Source organism: Pteropus alecto, unplaced genomic scaffold (assembly GCF_000325575.1).
Source record: "Pteropus alecto unplaced genomic scaffold, ASM32557v1 scaffold226, whole genome shotgun sequence".
Taxonomy (NCBI): domain Eukaryota; kingdom Metazoa; phylum Chordata; class Mammalia; order Chiroptera; family Pteropodidae; genus Pteropus; species Pteropus alecto.
Window position 1 is genome coordinate 968,622 of NW_006440132.1, and position 19,372 is coordinate 987,993.

Below are 19,372 nucleotides of genomic sequence, written 5' to 3' on the forward strand. Positions count from 1 at the left end.
TTGAACTGACTAGAGGTTGGATCCCCACTTAAGTTGCTGGGTTTGGGTAATCATCTTCTTCTTCTTCTCCTCCTTCTTCTCTTTTCTTTCTTCAAAATAGTACTTTAAATGAATTACAGCTTCAAAAAGTTTTTCTAATCAGCTTCTTCAATTGAGACATTTGGTTCTGGGCTGGCTGGACCTCTGCTACCTTCACCCGGTTATTGTTTGAAATGTAGGAGTCCTTGGTAAATAACGTCAACCTACGACTCTCCTGAATTATCTTGAGGATTGAAAAGAAGAAAAAAATGTGCCCAGTCTTCTGCTCTCCTCCCAGTTACGTTTTCCATAGACAGAATGTAATTATGCCAATGAAATACACTTTTACCTTCACAGGGCTCTGCAGCTTTGCAGAGTGTTTTCACATTTAGCGCTCCTCAGCTCTTCTGAACACCATGACCTAAAGGAAGGAGGACAGGCACGGAGATCAGGGAATGCTGGACGGAATCCCTGCTATGCTACGCTTTGGCTCTGAACTGCCAGTTAATCATGTGTTAAAGGAGAGGAACAGCAACACTCACCCTTTGCTTTTAGCATTAGGACGATGATTACTCTCCACATAGTAGATGCTCATGAAATCTGTTGAGTGATGCTACGAAGTTGGCAGGGGAGAGATTCTGAGCCCTGGTTTACAAGTGAGGAAAGTGAAGTTCATGAGAATAGGGACAAGGGTTGTCTAAGATCACAGAGCTGGATTAGGATCTTCAAAATCCAAATCTATTGTTTTTTTCTATCACCTTAATCCACTGAAAAACAAAATTTTCTCAGATTTTAATAGTAATAACGACAGTACTGTTGGTAAAGGTAGCTTTCATTTATTGAGCACTTAACATGTGTCAGATACTAGACTAAGCAGTTTGTATGAACGAATCTTTTTGTAGATGGAAAAGTCTGGGATTCAACAAGGTAAAGTAATTTGCTCAAAAACACACACGAGGGCAGAATCTGCTTGAGTCTTGAAGGAAAACTTGGTTCTTCCTCACCCCGAAAACTATGCTTTTATCTCCCACATTACAACTTCCTCAATAAATGAAATATCCTTGGAATGTATTGCTGTCTATGTTCAAAGTTACCATCCAAATGTTTGCATCTTATTTGAGCAAGCTACAGCTTCAGCTGGCTTTGAGATCATCCACACGTCCTGATAAGGTCCTTTTTGCACTATAGGAATGGCTGGTCTATCAGTTTAGCCTCTTTCCCAGGAATTTGGAATCAGAGTCCTGAGCTTAATCAAGATCTCTGAATGTAGTGAGAGGCCACGCCATTTCACTTCTCTAAGCCTCCTCTTTTCTCGTTTTTAAAATAAGGGTAAATGGTGAATCTGGAACATCTTGTGCCAGAAAGCAAAGAAGTACTCAAAGTCATTGGAGACACACCAAGGCACACAGGAGCTAAATCAAAGCAGCTCTCGCTAGCCAAATGTGGGACAATTTAAACATTAAATGAGTAATGATAATAAAGAGTTGCTATACATTGAATAAAAAAAGAATCCATAATGAGTGCATAGTGACACTCAACCTCCCCCCGTAAAAAAAGAAAAAGAACAGAGAGAGAACTCTACTATCAAGAAGATTGTCAACTTAATAAATGTAAAAGAAATTAGGAAATCATTTTGCAACCTCCATAATAATAACTGATTCATTATCGATTCATCATCAATAGATGCTTAAACTATTGGGTGAAAAGTTGTTGGGAAACAGAATATTCGTATAGTCTTAGAGTAACTACTTATTAATCATAAAGAGAAAAAAGTACCTTTACAATAGACATCTGATGGACACCATCTTAACCTAGGTGTGTAAGAAAAAGTTCAGTCCCGTGTGTCTCCTGCACTACTCACAAAGAACACCACACTTCTAATACTTCTAGTCACCAAATGTGTAGGGTCCTCTGTGACACTAGCTGGGTGTCTACAATTTAACTCAATTCTAACACTATCTACCTGGAGATAGTGTCAGATCCCACAGGTTAAGAGTTCAGTCCCACAATACTGTCTCCACCCCACTTCAGATGCCAATCACAAGCAGTAGGTTCCCAGGTTACCCACAACTTCTGTCCAACTTGGCTACGAATTGGAGTTTCCTGTGACCCTCCTCAGATTCAGTTAATTTTCTAGAGTGGCTCATAGGACTCAAGGAAACACGTTTACCAGTATATCAAAGGACATAGATGAAGAGATATACAGAATGAGGTCTGAGAGGGTCCTGAGCACAGGAGCTTCTGTCCCCATGAACTTGGGATATGTCACCTTCCTTGTGTGCATCAGTTCACCAGCCCAGAAGCTCTCTGAATCCCATACTTTTGGGATTTTATGGAGGCTTCATCATGTAGGCAGGATCAATCAGTAACTCCATTTTCAGCCCTTCTCCCTTCTCAAGCAAATAGGGAGCGGGCTAAATAATCCAAGCTTCTAATCGGGGCTTGGTCCTTCCAGTGACCAGCCCACATTCTGGAGCCACCCAGGAGCCCACCTAGAGTTGTCTCATTAGAACAAAAGGCACTCTCATCACCCAGAAAACTACAAGGGTTCCGGGAGCTCGGTGCCAAGACCCAGGGTCATACCAAATATTAGAACAGGAGATGCTCCCAGTGTCCTTATCACTTAGGAATTTACAAGGGCTTCAGGAGCTCTGTGCCAGGAACTGAGGGCAGAGACCAATATATACATCTCATGTAAGTGATCAAATCTAGCATTGCCAATAGTAGGACAAGCTGACAACATATGCTTTCTGATATGATACGCTAGGAAGACATGGCATCATTTGAATAGCATTTTTGCCCAAAAATGTATAATGTGATTGAATAATGAGGAGGTATTTGATAAACTCAAGTTGTGGGATATTTTATAAAACAACTGGCCTGGACTCTTCAAAAATGGCAATGTCATAAAAGACACAGATACACACACAAAAGCGGGGGAAACTGTTCCAGGTTAACGGAAACTAAAGAGACATGATAATTAAAAGTTTTCTATACTGCTGGATGAAAACTTAAAAGCTATAAAAAATATAATCAGGCCAACTGAAGAAATCCAAACAGGGACTGGTTTTTTTTAGGTATTATTGTACAATATTATATTTATTAAGACAATGACATCATGATTGTATAGAGAAGCATTCTTAGGAAATACGTGCTAAAAACCTTAGGTGTGAAGAGTCATCATATCAGCAAGTTTCAAATAATTCAGGGGGGGAAAGTATGTGTGTGTGTACATACATGTACACGGAGATGAAGCAGCTGTGGCAAAATGACCAAATCTAGATGAAGGGTCTATGGGCGTTTATTGTACTGTTCTTTCAACTTTTTTCTTTATCTGCATTTCTTCAACATACAAAGCTGAGGAGAAAATGGGGGCAAAATAATAACACTCTCCAAAAAGCAATTTAATGAGATACTCAAATTGTGTCTGGCGCACAGTAGATGCTCAATAAAACACAGCTAGTATTGGGAGATAATAGTTACCTAAGATCAAATGACTAAATCTTTGCAAAATATCATTTATTATTCATTCAACAAACATATAATCAGTAGCACATCATATATGCAAGGTCTGTGCCAGAGCTGGGGACAGAGGAAGGACAAAGACATGTTATCTTCGTATAGGGAGCTCTTAAGATAGTGGAAGAAGACATATGAGCCAATGATTACAACATAGATAAATGCCAAAGGAGGAAGAGCAAGGCTTGGCAAAGGAGAGTGGCTGATTGGATCAGGTTAAGATGAAGAACTTGGCGCCAGTTGTCTACTTCCTAGCTGCAGTGGACAGTAGCCAGCAGGTTGCACCTGAATTTCTGGGTACGTCAACAAAATCTCAGATGGACCAGGTCACCTCGGAAGTACTGAGTTCCTGGCTCCAGAATGTCTGGACTGAAACCGGGATGGATTTCTACCTGGGATGCCAGAACTAGAATTCTTGAGCTGGAAACGTCCCACCCAGGCTCCAGCCACACTGGTCCTCCTTTGGTTTCTCCAGGTTCAACCCTGGTCTTTCCTGCTCAGGCCTTACCAGGAAAGGCTTCCCTCAGCTCTGGCCAATGCAATTCCCCATCCTTCAGCTCCCTTCCTCAGAGGCCTTTCCTGAACGTTCCCAAAGTTCCGGCTACACTCTGGGTTTCGTTTCCTCATAGCTCTCCCTCAATCGTAAATAATACATCTCTGCCAAATTATTTGCTCTGTGTCCAATGTCTTCATGAGACTAAACTTCAGGAAGGCAGAGACTGCCTCTTTCATATTCACACTGGTCTCCCCAGCACCTGCACGGCACCCAACATGCATAGACACGAAATTAACATTGTTGAATGAACTGGAAAGTCCAGGGAATCTCTGTGGGTTCTCAGAGAAAGGAATGGGGGAGGGGAGGACAAAATATTTTTTTGGTTATCTAATAAGTGGCTCTGTGCTAGGCAATCCACATTCATCATCTTGATTCCTCAAAAACATTCCTCAAAAACATTCCTCAAATTTGAACCTGGGTATCACTAGCCCCATTTTACAAATGCAAAGATAAGGATTTGAGCCATTATTTATCTTGTCAAAGGACTAGTGAATGCCAGCAGTGCCAGCATTCAAATCCTAGGTGGTTAGTTTCGAAGCACCAGCTCTTTGACTGACACCCCCCCGAGTCCCCTTCACACCTGCACCCATGTCTGGTGCTTTTCCACACAGGCTTTTGACTGTATCGCTGGAAATCATAAAGATCATGATGAGAGCCATAACAATTGTGCCTACAATGAGGAAAAATGCCTTTGAACAAACTACATTCACGGGCATTATCTTTTTTAATCCTGTAATTGGTCCAACAGTTGGTGAATGCCTAAGTAATTTCTGATATGTTTGTTTTTTTAAAAGACTAGGATCTTGTGTAAATTCTCCTTTTGTCTTTCAAATTCATTTGTAGTGGTTTATTGTTGTTGTTTTTTTGCCACATACATATTTTAGTCAAATTGTCAAATTTGTTAAACTTTCATGATTTGGTTTATATACCAGAGAACAAATTTACTCACATAGTCCGTTTATTTACTTTACGATAAAATTTTTTTTATACTTAAGTGTTTGGTCCATTGGTGATGAGGCAGGGTTTTTTTGTTTTTTTTTGTTTTCAAATGGCCCAGCTAATTATATCTGCATTGACTAATCTAAAGAAGAGCTTTCTTCTGATGGGTTCCATCACTCCCACTGATATTCAGACTAAAAGCAACACTGGTGGCTGGGAGGCCCGAGTGAAGGCTCTCTTTATTTCAGAGAGAAGTCGGAGAATCCCGAGGAGAGTCCCGGGTCTGTCCCTAACTCAAGATGGCCCTGGACAGGTCCCTTCCCCACTGGGCACTTTGCTCTGAGTTTATGGCTCTACTCTGGGGAACAAAAGGTAAACTGATCTCTGAGACTGGCAACCATCCTTCTAAAAGGGCCCTGAAGAATTCTTGTGATTAAAAAAAAGTAAATTAAAATAACACCTTAAAATCTTTTCTTCACCTATCAGACTGGCAAACATTGAAAAGATTGATATTACTCATTGTTGGCAAAGATGCAGGGAAATAAACTTTCCTAAGTTGGCTGCTGATGGGAGTGTACATTGATTCTACTTTTTGAAGGACATAAAATACACGTATTTTTGGATCTAGCTATTCCCTTTGAGGAATTCTGAGAAGTGGAGAATGACATATTCACTGAAATGTTCATCACAGAAAAAAACTGGAAACAACCCAATGCCCAACAATTGAAAGATGGATAAATAAATGATATAATGTTGTAGTTAGGTATTCGAATTCTGGCTTCACCATTTCTTAGCTATGTGACTTTGGGTAAGTTACGTAACCTCTCTGTACCTTCATCAGTAAAAATAGAATGATCATATAATCTACCCCACAGCCTTGTTGTGAAGATTAAATGATATAACATCCAACAATTACAATAATACCTGGCACACAGTAAGCAACCCCAAAGTATTAGCTATTATAGCCACAATATATATTCAGGTGAAAAACTGTGTAAGTTTAATGACTGTGCTTTCAATGAAATGTTGGGTGTTATCTTTAGGGGTTACCTGAGTCAACAGGGGCCAAAGTCTTTCACTATCTTTGACTGTCACAACCCTGTAAATTATAGAAAAGTGATAATAATGCAAATTACTCTTGCCCATAGACATGCAAATTGATTTTATCCTGTAAATGTGCAATTTTAGAGATGATTTCAAACATCAGTTTATTGCACTAAAGATAATAACCAACTTTACATCTATCAGAAAATTTATTTATGCATTCTTGGTTGTGTGTGTGTGTGTGTGTGTGTTAATCAGTCTCCTTCGAACTGGCTTTATTATATTACTGGTTCTTTCATTAATTACTGAGTTAAATAAAATCTTTGACAAGTGTCCATTTTACATTTTCATGAGTCACAATTTTACTTTTTAAAAAATTATAACAGTATTTCTAGTCTGATCCTATCTTCATTATAAAGATATGTCTTTATATTTCTTAGAGAAAAGCCTAGAAAGATGAAGCCAAAAATGTTTATGTAGGATCACTCAGGCAGGGGTGGGTAGTAATAGTTCAGCTTTTACTCTCTTCTTCAAACATTTCTATATTGTTCAAACATTTTTGTGCTCAACATGTGTTTTACAGCAATTAAAAAAAAAATTCCTTTTTAAAAGACAAACCAAAAAACTCTGCGGCTAGAACCAGTCATTTGGGATGGGAGGAGAGTGTTAAGAGAGATCAAGCGTAAGCAGCTGCCTTACTCTAAGGCACTTTGTGGTTGGTTGTTTATGTGAGAAGACATTGGGAGGCCAGCTTAATTCCCAGCAGACCTGTTTTTCCTGACGTAGGGCACTCAGGCATAATCAGAAGTGGCATCAACGTCCTGGGGGGTGATCAAGTTTGAGGGCTGGACTTCAGTTCTGGCTCTTTCAGCCTCTCTGATCTTGAGGTGGTCGAATTAATTCGGCCTCAAGCCACAGTCCACAGAATGCCAGCTCTGAGAAAGACCTATCCTTTCTTTCCACTGGTGGGAAAACAAAAGCTGGGTGAGGGGTGGGAACCTACAGAGGTCACACAGCAAATTAGGGGTCCCCCTAGCACTGGAACCCCGGTATCCACAGGCCCAGCCCCATGTATTCTTACCTCATTGTATCGGGCAGATTGTGAAGGGCCCCAAATTCTTAGCCAAGGAGATTGGCCCTCGAGAAACGGGCAAGTTTGAACGGAATATGCCAGGGCCAAGGTCAGAGCCTTGCTTTAGGGAGAGTTTTCGCTCAGAGCAGGGAGGAGAATATCTGCTCTGGGCTGGGCTGGAAAAGGTGGCTACCCTTAAGATCTAAGGCTCTACCAGGACTTTAATAGACCGCGTTGGAAAAGCTGCCGGCCATTTAATTGCATTTGAGGAGAAAACTGGTTGCTCTTTTTTGTTTGAGGAAAAACAGTGGTATGGGACTTTTGTTATGCAAAGAGAAATTGGAATTCCCTCTTGAAATGGAGAAATTTAGGACAATAAGGCCTCCTAAAGGAAAGGCTGCACTCCCATTGGGTCTGGAGTATTATGATGTTGACTGGCTTTTCTTGGGGCTGGGCTGGAGCTGGACTGGGAAAACGATCTCTTCTTGGGGTCCCTGCCAAAAGCCGAGGAGAGAGGAGGCCCCTCGAGACTGAAGAGGTCAGACCAAGCAATGGATTCTGGCATCCTGTCTTAAGTTCCTTCTTATTACTATTCCCCAGCCTTGAGGCCCCAAATCTCACAATTTTCGCCATTTTAATGAACCACACTACGGTTGACTTAATATTTTTCTGTTAATCTACTCACTTTTAATAACTTAAATATATTTTAAAAGAGCATTTATATGGCCACCTCCATGGGAAATCAACATTGTTTCCGTAAAAATAAATATAAAGAAAACAAAACAATGTCATTCATTCTAAATATAAGGAAAACAAAACAATGTCATTCATTCATGTTGCCTGCTCTCTGTTAGAAAGCGAGACTGGCACATGTTAGAGAACTTTTGAAAGGACATCAGACACAACTTGAGGCTTTCCTCGATTTAATCAGAAGGCATGGAACGTAACCTAAAATACAATAACTCTCACTATGAGGTTCAGTTACTCAATGCCTTTGTGTGAAATAGCTTAAATGAGCTCTGGTTCCACCATGGATACTAGCCAAACTTTAGGAAATGCTTTGGGCCCTGCTCTCCTACCCATTAGCTGAGCGACCTTAGGAAAGTTCTTCAATGTCTCTGAACCTCTGAGTCCTTACGTGCCAAAGGAATATGTTGACAGAACCTAGCCCATAGGCTTCTCTGAGAGGAACTAATGATGAAAATGATGAGGATGCTATCAGGAAGGCTTTGGTAAAATTCCTGAAGCTGAACCTTCTGGTATTAGGTGTGCTTTGAGGAACTGCATGCAGTCTGGGTCTTTGCTTGAGTAAAGAGGAGCAGAATGCAGCAGCAGACAGATCAGCAGGAGAGCTAGCAGCCTGGTCACACAGATGTTAGCTTCCATCTGGATGGATTTGTGGAAAATGGACGTAATCCCCAGATTCTCAGAAATAGTGGGGAAGTGAATCTCCAGCCAGGTGACATCGCTCATTCCTCCCAAGGTGCAGACTCTGTAGCAACAGTCCAGAGGAGAAAAGAAGCAAGGTCTCAACTACTGTAGCAGCAATGGGGGAGTCGGAGAGAGGAAAAAAGCTTTGTTTTTAAAAGCGAGCATTCTTTATCTCTTAAGAGGAGATAAAGTAATATTTATCATTACATGTTGCATTTTATATCACTACCATGAGCCAGGCCCTATGCTGGAGCTGTGCCATTTAATCTGCCCATGATGCTATGTAAAAAAAAAAAAAAAAACACTCTATAGATGACAACATTGAGGCTCAGAAAGGTTACATGACCTGATTATAGGAACTAATATCTATTCCTTGCCTACTAGGTACCAGGCACTGAACTAAACACTTTATGTATGAGCTTGTCAAATCCTCACAACACCCTGAGGTAGGTACTGTATTATCCCCAATTGGTTCTCCCTCCCCTACAGAGATGAGGAAACTGAGGCACGAGAGGTCAAGTAACTTGCTCAAATTAGTCACCGCTGAAGTTGGCTGATGAATGTAGCGGTCTGTGTTTTTGTCTGGATTCAAAGTCCTTGCTCGAAAAGAAGGTGCATGCTTGTTAATTAAAGGACTTTTTATCTTTTCATTCATTCCTTTACTAATGAATGCCCTTAAGTTTTATGCATTTTTGAAGGACGCAGCTGAGCGTAGCAGAGGGAGCACGGATCAAGTGCTTAGAGACTTGGTCTTTGATCTAGCCTGGGCTTCAGTGATCCCATCTGTGAAATGTGGGGACTCTACTGGTCAATCCTGAAGGTTCCTTCTTGCACCAATAGTCTATAATTCTGTCATTCCCTGGCCTTGAGAATAAGTTACAAATTATTAATTAATATAGCAGCTCAGAATGCTAACTCATTTTCTAATGTCTCAGCAAATGACAGAGCCAGGATTTTAATCCAAGTCCTCCTGACTCCAAAAGCTTCTTCACTTCTTCCTTGGAAAAAAAGAGAAACTTAAAAAAAGACTGAGGAGCAAATACCGCTGCAGAACCAGATCTGCTTGAGTAACATAAGTTGAACCAATGACTAAGGGCCAGTTCTGGCCAGGGAGCGGGCCTGGTGTGGGCCTGTTACACCCTCTTGTGGAGCACGTCCGAAATGCTCTGTCCTGCCAGCATTTTCATTTTGATACTAGACTAGACAGAGGGATTGTGGGGAGCAGGAAGTAGTTTTCTCAATTTTGAAAACCAGTGACCCCAGCTATTGTTCTAACATGGAGACTGCTTGAAGGCATCAGTCACTTCTAGTGAAGCCCAGCTTCCCTGCGTTCATTTATTCATGAAACGTGGTTTTTTTTGTATTGGTTTTTACATCTTGTATATACTTGTACCAGGTATAAAGCAGTGAACCCAACAGAAATGGCACCTTTCCTCCTTAGCTCAGGGTGAGGGAGGTCAGACATTAAACCTGAAAAACCCAGAATAAATATGTAAGCAGGGAAGAATTCTTCCTTCATTCCGCCTTTGCTCCTTAGCTTTCTCTCTGACACCTGGAGGGGAAAAGGACCTTTGGCAACACCAAAGAATGAGAGATAAGGACTTTTAAGTATAATAATTCTGTAAAATTAAGTCTATCTGCTCTCAAAAGTTTCATTTCCTTTACAGATCCTGTGCTCTGGAGATTCTAAAAGAATTAAATCCTCATCTGTACTGAGGCAACACAAGGAAGGGGATAGCTTCTGAGGGGGAGCAGAGTTTTGCCATCCCTAAATATGTCCTTTCGAGGATATCATTTTAAGCTCGTTATTTTTAAGAAATGAAAGACACAGGAAAAACCTGTTTGACCTTCCCCTAACAGCCTAAAAGAATTGAGAGAGGGGACCTGCTCCAGGAAGGGAGCTATTGTCATAAATAACTATAGTTAAATATGGAGTAGGTGTGGCAGACAGGAAAGAACCTAGCAAGGCCCCTTCGATCTAAGTTTTCTCTGCATCCCATTGTTAAAGATGGCCCAGCAAACATTTATTTACCAAACATATGCTTCTCCATCTCCATGTGAATTGCCTTCCTCCCCTTTAAAGTCCAAAACCGCACCCCCTCTCTTCTTAGTTCAAGATGACATGTAAGCCTCAACTGCCCATTTGTCTTGGGCCCCATAGTTTTATGGAACCCCTATATATACATACGTAATTAAATTGTTATTTTCTCTTGTTAACCTCAATTTGATTAGACAAGCCAGCAAGAAATAAGGGGGAAAGAGAGGAAATTCTCCCTTTCCCCACATCCCCCTAACCCCAGGGTAGCCAGGACTATATCCAGAATCAAACTTGAAGGCTTCAGCGGCCTCCAGGAGGGAGCTGCCATCTGGCAGAGAGAGCCGAGGGGTGGAAATGAGGGGTGGGAGCTTCAGCGGAGAAGGAGTTTATATACATACCTAACCTTGACAACAATCCAAAAAGGTAAGGGCCGCCATACCTATTTTATAGATGAGGCGTCTATTGACCATTCCTTGTCAGCCAATATAAGGGCTTGAGCAGAAAAACAGGGAAGAGGGCACTGAGGGGCTGCGGCGAGCAGGACTGAGAAGCCCAAGTCCAGGTGTAATCACTGGGCAGTGATGAGTAAATCTCTGAGAGGATTACTGAGGAGTGAATGCCCTGTTAACTGTGATGTGTGATCGCCCAGCTCCTCTATGTCCATCCCTTTTTCCGCTTCTATCCAGAGCCAGGCCCCTACCTGGGTTTTATAGTCCATAGAACCTGAGATATCTGGAGGTGACTGATGCAGTGGGAGAGAAGGTGACAGGAGGATTAGCTCAGTGAGCTGCCTGACCCCTCTCCCTGGGTAGTCTCTCATGGGTGGACCTTACAGCTTTCTCAGAACACACAACATCAAAGACCTCACAGATTCCTTTATCCTAATAATTTTACAGTTTTTAAACAAAAGTCCCATCCATAAAACCCTTCAAAAAATCACTTCCATGTGATTTTTTTGGGGGGCGGGGGGAGGGAGGAGTACTTTGGGAAGGGGTCAAGGGGGAATAGAACCTACTTGAACCTCCCTGGCAGATTCTGAGGCCTCTTGGTCTGAGGAACATTGGACTGGATTGTTCTCTCAGATCGCCCAACCTGTACGTTACAGATGGGAAAAATGAGGCCCAGAGAGGGTAAGTGACCTACCTAAGGTGATACAGCTGGTTTAAGCTAAGTCAAGCCCTCATTCTCAATTCAGTGCTTTATTTAGCCCACTCCCATCCCACCCTCAATTAACATTTATACCTAAAAGCATTTATTCGAAATATCAGGCCCCTCAAATGCCTGAACTATTGTGTGACTCAAAACACTCAAGGTTTGAAGACACTGTAAGACTTACTTTTTATACATTATCTCTTTATTTTATTTAGCACATTGTTTTGTTTTTAATTATTGGTTGCAACCCAAAAGCAGATGGCCCTGGGTTTGAGTCCTAACTCTGTCACTCTCTAGCTATCTGACCTCAAGCAAGCAATTTTACCTCTTCGTTCTCACATCTGTGAAATGGATTAATGACGTTCCCTATCTTGCTGTGTAATTGTGAGGACTGAGTGAAATGCTGAACAGGGTATTGGGTTATATGCTAATAAGCTTGGCAAATCCTTCCTGTGGGTAGAGAGAGGGCTAGGTACTCTAAAAAAAAGCTTCATTTTCTCTCCTGATAGACTCATAATAATAATATAACTGCCTCATGGGAGTGTGGTACTTTACAGTTTACAAACCACATCTGTATCTGTGGTCTCATCTGAATTCTTCCTGCTTCTCTGTGAGTTTCACAGGACAAGTACTACTGTCTCCATTTCACAGAGGATAAAGCTGAGGCTCAGAGAAGGCCCAGGGTCAGTCAGCTAATAAACGGCTCTCAGTGGCTGGCTGTCTCTATGGCACTTGAGTGTGTCTGGATGGGGAGGGAGTTCACTGTGGTAGACTGGATTACTCTTCACCTATGTTCACCATCCCAGAGGAGAATTATGTGCCCCAACTTTGTCGACATGAGGTTATACGACTTGCTTTGGCCAATGAAATGTGAGCAGAAGTGATGTATGTCACTTTGGAACAGAAGCCTGAAGACCTAGCATGTTGTTCACCATGTCTCTTTTCTTTCTGCCATGAAATCTGGCAGTTGTCCACAGAGGAAGAGTGCTCCATCAGCTTGGGTGCTGGAATAAAGATGACATGGAATAGGGATGTAGTTGACTCATCATGGATATAGGGATAAGCAAGAAGTAAACCTTTGCAGTTGTAAGCCACTGAGATTTTTGGGTCACTTGTTACACAGCAAAGCCTAGCCTCTCCTAACCAATGTATCTATAAAGGCAAGATCTTCTCCAGAGAACAGGGAGTAGTAATGCCAGTAGTAAAGGATAAATACTGGCTGGTCTATGATTCTGTGTGTGTGTGTGTGTTTGAGATGGCACAGTGGGTATGGGAAAGGAAAGGCCCAGCACAGTTTACCCTGGGCCGTATTCCAGACAAGCTTTCAAACAAGCTAAGAAGCCTGCAGAGGCCTGTTTCTCATTCTTCTCCTCTCTTCTCTCTCTCTAGTTGTTTATTATTCTGCAGAAACCCTCTGATCTCTGTTGAATTCCATGATAGCAAATAAAGGTTTTTTCTTTCCCAATTAACATGGAGAAACTGCTTCAGACCTATTGATTGGCTCTAAGAAATAATAATCTCAGCTAGTTTTTCCTGAAGGCTTCTTCACTACTAGGTCCGCTGCTAAGAGCTTTTCATGCTTTACCTCATTTTTTTCTTCACGACTACCCGAGGAATTAGATACTACTATTTCCTCATTTTAGAGGCAAAGAAACGAAGAATTAGAGACCTTACAGAACTCATCCAAAACCACACAGCTACTAAAAGGCGAGGCTGGGACTCAAGTCTGACTATAATGCTGGGTAATTTCTGACTTGTCAACTTGGGTCCTTCTTGTTTTTGTGGGCTGTACAAGTTGTTTCCTCTGCTATTTCTAAGCCTCACTCTTTGCTCACCATGGGTGGAAGAGGGGAACCCCTTTTTTCCTAGTTCTTGTTTCAATGGGGAAGGTTTTTTTCTGAGTATATTCTGGGTAGAGGAAGAATTGAATTTGAAAATATCTGGTCCTGCTCAACTCAGCATTGTCCTTCTTACTGGGAAGGAGGTGTTCCTGGGGCTCTACCCCCATACAGCAGGGTGGGTACCTGACCTAGTCTTTGCAGCCCAGTTCTGGGATTCACTAAGAGCTACTAGTCTAAAGCCTCTTCTACAATCTGGCTTATATCAGTTAACATAGGCAATCTTTTGGCTTCTCTTTGCTTTTGTTTTATTCCTCAACTTGTACAGAACTTAGGCAAGGCAAATGAAATGCCATTTACCCAAAATGGGCTCCTGAGGAAATTACCCTGGTCGAATAGATTCATGGTCTACTGTGGTTCCATTTCTTGCCTTGGTGGCTTCAGAGTGTAACTATAGCTTCTTTAGGCCTTTGAGCTCTAATGCCTGCCCCCTCTTAAGCAAACAAGGGTGGTATGGCAGAAATGGCTAGTTGTTTCTCAATATCTATTCTTTTCTTTCTCTATTAATGATCCTTCCCCCAGAATAAAAACTAAATTTCCCAGGCTCCCTTGCAGCTAGGTGTGGCCACAACTCATCAATGAGATGTGAGCAAAGGTGATGAGCACAACTTCTAGATCATACATTAAAGGGAAGGTGCGTGCTATCCAATTATTTTTTCCTTTCTGCTGGCTGGAATGGAACATGATGGTAGCAGCTGGAGTATTTTTAACCATGAAATATAAACTATGTATTTGGGTGGCAATGCAACAACTAAGGAAGAGCTTAAAAACTGCCACCTTCAAGCTGCGATACCAGTTCTTGACTACCTATCCAGACTTCTGTGTGAGAGAGAAGTAAACCTCTAACTCGTGAAAGCCATTATCACTTTTGGTCTCTTACTTACATCATCTGAACCCATGTACCTTAACAAACTCAAGTAGAGACCAAAGAAATGGCTTCCTGATTTGGGAGAAAGGTGTGGGGCTCTGGCAGAAGCCAAAATGTGCATCTGATTGTATGAGAGAATCAGTGAATGGGGAAAAATCGAGGATTTGGGCATTTGTTGAATGCTTAGACTATTCCAGGTACTGTGCCCAATTCTTTCCATTATACTTTCTCAGTCGATCTAAACAACAATTCTTTGGGGTGGGGGTAGATCTATTATCCCATTATGTAGTTGAGGCTCAGAGCAGTTAAGTGATTTGACTAAGGTCACATAGCTAATAAAAAGTTGTGCTAGAAATAGAGCTAAGGTCAGTGTGCTCTCAAAATCATATTCTTTCCTCCATAGTAAACGGTTCACTTATTGCCCACCAAATATAATACGACAAAATAAAATCTTGCCCCTATTGGGAGACAACCTTCCATGGGTCTCTTGTGTTTCTGTACTCTGGCAAGTACAGGCACTGTCATTTTCCCCAGACTATCTTTCCAAGAATGTCTGTAGAGCAAATAACCTTCGAAGATAGTTTCCCTCCAGAGCAAAGGACAGAGGCTTACTCCCTACTATGACATCCAGACATCCAGGAACTCATGCAAATATGCTGATGCTCATGCTGCATGCAGTGCTATGAATAAGGAAGTTCTTTGTCTCTGACCTGGGAAGTCTCATGTCTTCTTCCTGTGAAACTGCATTAGGCTAAGTTGTTAACTTGCAACTAGGGTGAGATATCAGTTCTTAACAGCACCTGGCCTATTTTGTTCCATGTTGAGAGTCACCATGTTTAATACAGTTGGGTCACATCACACATGCTCTCTACCTACATCATTTCAACTAAATGTACAAGGTCAACAAAGCAATAAGGAAAATTTAAATACTGCTCTTTTCTCCCTTATTCTAAATAAGTGTAAGCCTTGGAGTAAGCATGTGATGAGAGTTCACTCTGTTATTTTCTTAGATCTTAGTTCTCACGTGGATTTTGTGGCATGGTCATTTTGCCACACTGAGTGTGATTTGTAGGTTCAAAGCTGTGTATTTTCATGTAACATGGCCTCTAAATCTAAACCACCCATTTCTTCTGCTGGTCAGCAAAACAGATGGCTATCAGATCCAACACCAGCGAAAAACTCAAAGACAGTAAATCAGTCACCAGTGTGGAGCTCTCCTGAGACATTTTCAAGTACACTTTTCACCTTATGTGATCTTTGTTGTTGTTGTTGTTGTTGTTGTTGTTTTGGACAAACTTTAGAACCTATGATGGTCTCCAGTGGATTACCTTGTGGGAGTACAAGGTGTATGGGTATGTGGGGGGAAGGGACTATTTTAATGGTCACACAATTTCTTTTACCATTGAATACAGCATGTATGTATCCTTATATTTATAAACCACTTTGTTCTTAACTATCGTACATTTAAATCTAATGCTTTTTCATATCCAGAGACTAAAGAGTCCCATGCACTTGATTCTGACTTCTTGGTCAGCCTGCTAAATTTTGAAGTGTATCAACTGCCTTTTCTTTTTATTATTAAACTAGTATTTTAAATTGTTTGTCTTTACTTAATTGAATTATATATCACTGTAAGTTAATAAATTATATTTGAAAATATATTAGTTTTTTAAATTAGGTAGCATATGCACATGGTAATAAATTTCAGAGTAAAATTGCATTGGTTCTGCTGTATCTTCAATATTATCTAAGGAATTGGGGCGCCGATATTTTAATATCTGGTTTTGGACTGGTGCCAACGCCAAAACCACTACGCAAAAAGGGGTGAGCATAGAGAGAGACAGAGAAAAAAACTACAATACAAGATAAGCCTCTGAACCAAAATCCTAAAATGCATTAAGAAAATTAACAAATAAAATTAACCTTGTAAAACCAAGAAAGAGATGAATTAATTTGGTTTAAATAAACACAATAGAGAGATCTGAAAATGACTTAAAAGTTTAGGTTCTGGAAAAAGATAAAGATAGAAAAACATCTATTTTTATGAAAGAACTTTTAAAATAAAAACAGGTAGAAATGAAACAAGAACAGGTGGCTATGACAAAGAATCAGTACCTGGAGTGGTCTCATGCATCTCTTCTAGGAATGGGTGACCCTTCATACATTTGCTGTATCTTCTAGCTGACTGCCAGCTTGAACACCTCTTTGCTGTCCACCAATCTAGCACTGGGAAGTTAAGGTGTGTGTGAACATGGCAGGGGCAGTTTTAGTCCCTCTCCACCACCTAGACCCATCCACCATGCCATCCCAAGTCCCTTGCTATGTGGTCTCTCTCCATTTGCTTTCCCTTTCTTAGGAAGCAATAGGGCAGAGGAGATCAGTAAGCCTGCTGCCTAAACATATATGGCAGCTGGGGGCAGGGTGGTCTCCCTGTCTCTTCTTCCTGTAGGCACACCCAATGTTCACTGGTGATTCTCATGAAGGGCGAGGAAGGGATGAGTGTCTTTTCAGAACAGTGCATTTTCTCTAAATGCTGACTTCCTTCCCATCTCTTCATTCTTTCTTTCCACTATTTAGTGGTGATGGTTTGTCTGTGAGGGGAGGGGTGAGAATGAGGAATAGATGGGGAGGAGAGGTTGGTGAAAGGGCTGGTAAAGAACAATAATGGCTCTTCAAATGCCCTGCTGGAATATAGCTGGTTTCAACCACTGGCAATTCTTTAAATGCAGAATGTGGGCCACTATGAACTTTTTGATTCAGATTTGGGCCTCAGCAGCAGTTTCAAGACAACAGGAAAAATCTCTCAATGTCCAGTTACAAAAGTATATATATTTTTTCTCCTCCTGTTATAGTTTAACAAATGTTAGCATACTATTCAGTTTTCTGCATCTTGTATTTTTCACTTGAAGTATTCCTTAGAGATTGTTCCATACACATGTGCCTCATTCTTTTAAATTGCTGCATATATTCCATCATATATATGTATTAGAATTTATAACAGCTTTCTAGTGATAGTCTGTCTCTAGTCTTCTGTCATTACAAACAGTGCTGCAATTAATATTTTGTGATACATCTCTTTTCATATAAACAGTTCTTTAAAAAAATTACCTAGAAACCCTGACATGTTTGGCCAGACAGTTCTTCTTTATGCTGCAATTGGTCACACACAGTCTCTCCTAACTTTGAAAATTCTGTGACTTATCACAAGAATTGACAATTTCTACTTTCATTGCATTGCTTAGCATGTGACAGGCACTCTATACTCACAATGTTTCCCTTTAATGCTGCATCAAAGTGTAATGTCTTTGACAGAGACTTAAGCAACAATTAGGTATCTACATCTAAGCTGCTACAAATGCAAATAAGGGATGAAGTATGGAGTGATACTTAGGAATGGGAGCTCTGAAGTCATACATGCTTGAGTTCAAGTCCCAGCACTGCCAATTTTTAGCTATATAATTTTAGACCTGTATGACACTCACTTTTCTCATTGATAAAATGAGGTGAATGTAGTACTGACTTCATGGGGGTGCTGTAGGGATTAAATAAGAAAATATGCATGATTCTTAGGATGCTTCCTGGCACATAATAAGTGTTCAATAAGCATTAGCTATGCATGTCAATTCAGGTGACCACTGAATATACAGAAACTTTCTGGCCAGGCCTAAGTTCATAGCTGAACAAATAATGGCAATTGGTTCACAGCTTTCTCTATTTGCCATTGGCAAATTTCTTGACTTCAGAGATTTTAAATTGTGACCACAAACAACTATACTTATTAGAATTAAAGAATATGGGAATAGAAGCATAGACCTATAGAGCTGGATTTCAATATTACTTTATATTAGATTATCTTGTAATAATGATTCTCATGTATTAAATTCTTATATGCCAAGCAACTTGCATATACTATCTCATTTAATTTTACAAGGACCCATATGAAATCGGTATCATCATCCTTATTTTGGAGAAGAGTCTGAGAATCTGAGAAATCAAATGACCTGCCCAATGGCAACATATCATTAGAAAGTTGCAGAGCAGGGATTTGCACCTGAGTTCTTCTGAAAATAAGATCTGTAAATTGCCATATAGCTTTCCAATGAAATCTCACTTGCCCATGGCAGAATCAGTTTATGAAAGATCTTGAATGTCAAGAGCGAGCTCGAGTTTCATTTTGGGGGACTGAGGCAGTGGTCTTATCCATTAGGATAAGTATCCATAATACTTTTAGGGGCCCACAATAATGTTTTAAGTTCTTTTAAAATCAGAAGAGAAAAATGAACTTTTAGGTTGAAGAAAATGTTTCGCTACACAACATTAATATATTCATCTATACCAATGCAGTTCTACACTATGAACTATACATATAGACCCACAAGTACAAGGCAAAAGTGCCTAGAACCCACGAAAGTCATAAGGTGGACTTGTACCCAGGTGTGTGCTAAAAACTTTCTGGGGAAAAAAATAAGCATACCAAATTGGAAAATAGGAGGTAGTGGACAAATTTCGAAAAATGTGTTCACAATTTCTCTCCTCCCGTCAAAGTCACCCCTGAAGGGAAGTTAAAAGAGATAGAGGTGAAACATAGGGCAAAAGTGCCACTTCCTAGCTGCATGATCTTGGACAAGTGACTTGATTGATCTGAGCCTCAGTTTTCCCATCGGTAAAATGGGGATATGGACTTCCTGGGGTTGTTGGACAGGGACCTAGTGTGCCTTGCTTACCGCTATGTACGAAGCGCTCAATAAATACATGTTGACTCAACGAAGTAAATGCGTGCTTAACACAATCGCTGGTGGACGGTAAGCGTCCAGTGAGTGGCATTAAAGAGTAAAAA

General features: G+C 40.8%; 1 long non-coding RNA gene across 2 annotated transcripts; it reads right to left on the reverse strand.

Moving 5' to 3' along the window:
• Positions 1-201: 201 nt before the first annotated feature.
• Positions 202-19,347, reverse strand: LOC112484023. Of its 2 annotated transcripts, XR_003047858.1 has the most exons (4): positions 19,260-19,347; positions 16,651-16,761; positions 561-663; positions 202-439 (listed from the first exon to the last, which is right to left on the reverse strand). It is a non-coding gene; the product is annotated as an uncharacterized LOC112484023 (long non-coding RNA). The 2 variants fall into 2 exon arrangements; XR_003047859.1 differs by lacking the exons at positions 202-439; positions 561-663 and adding an exon at positions 8,055-8,640.
• Between the last annotated feature and the right edge of the window lie 25 nt (positions 19,348-19,372).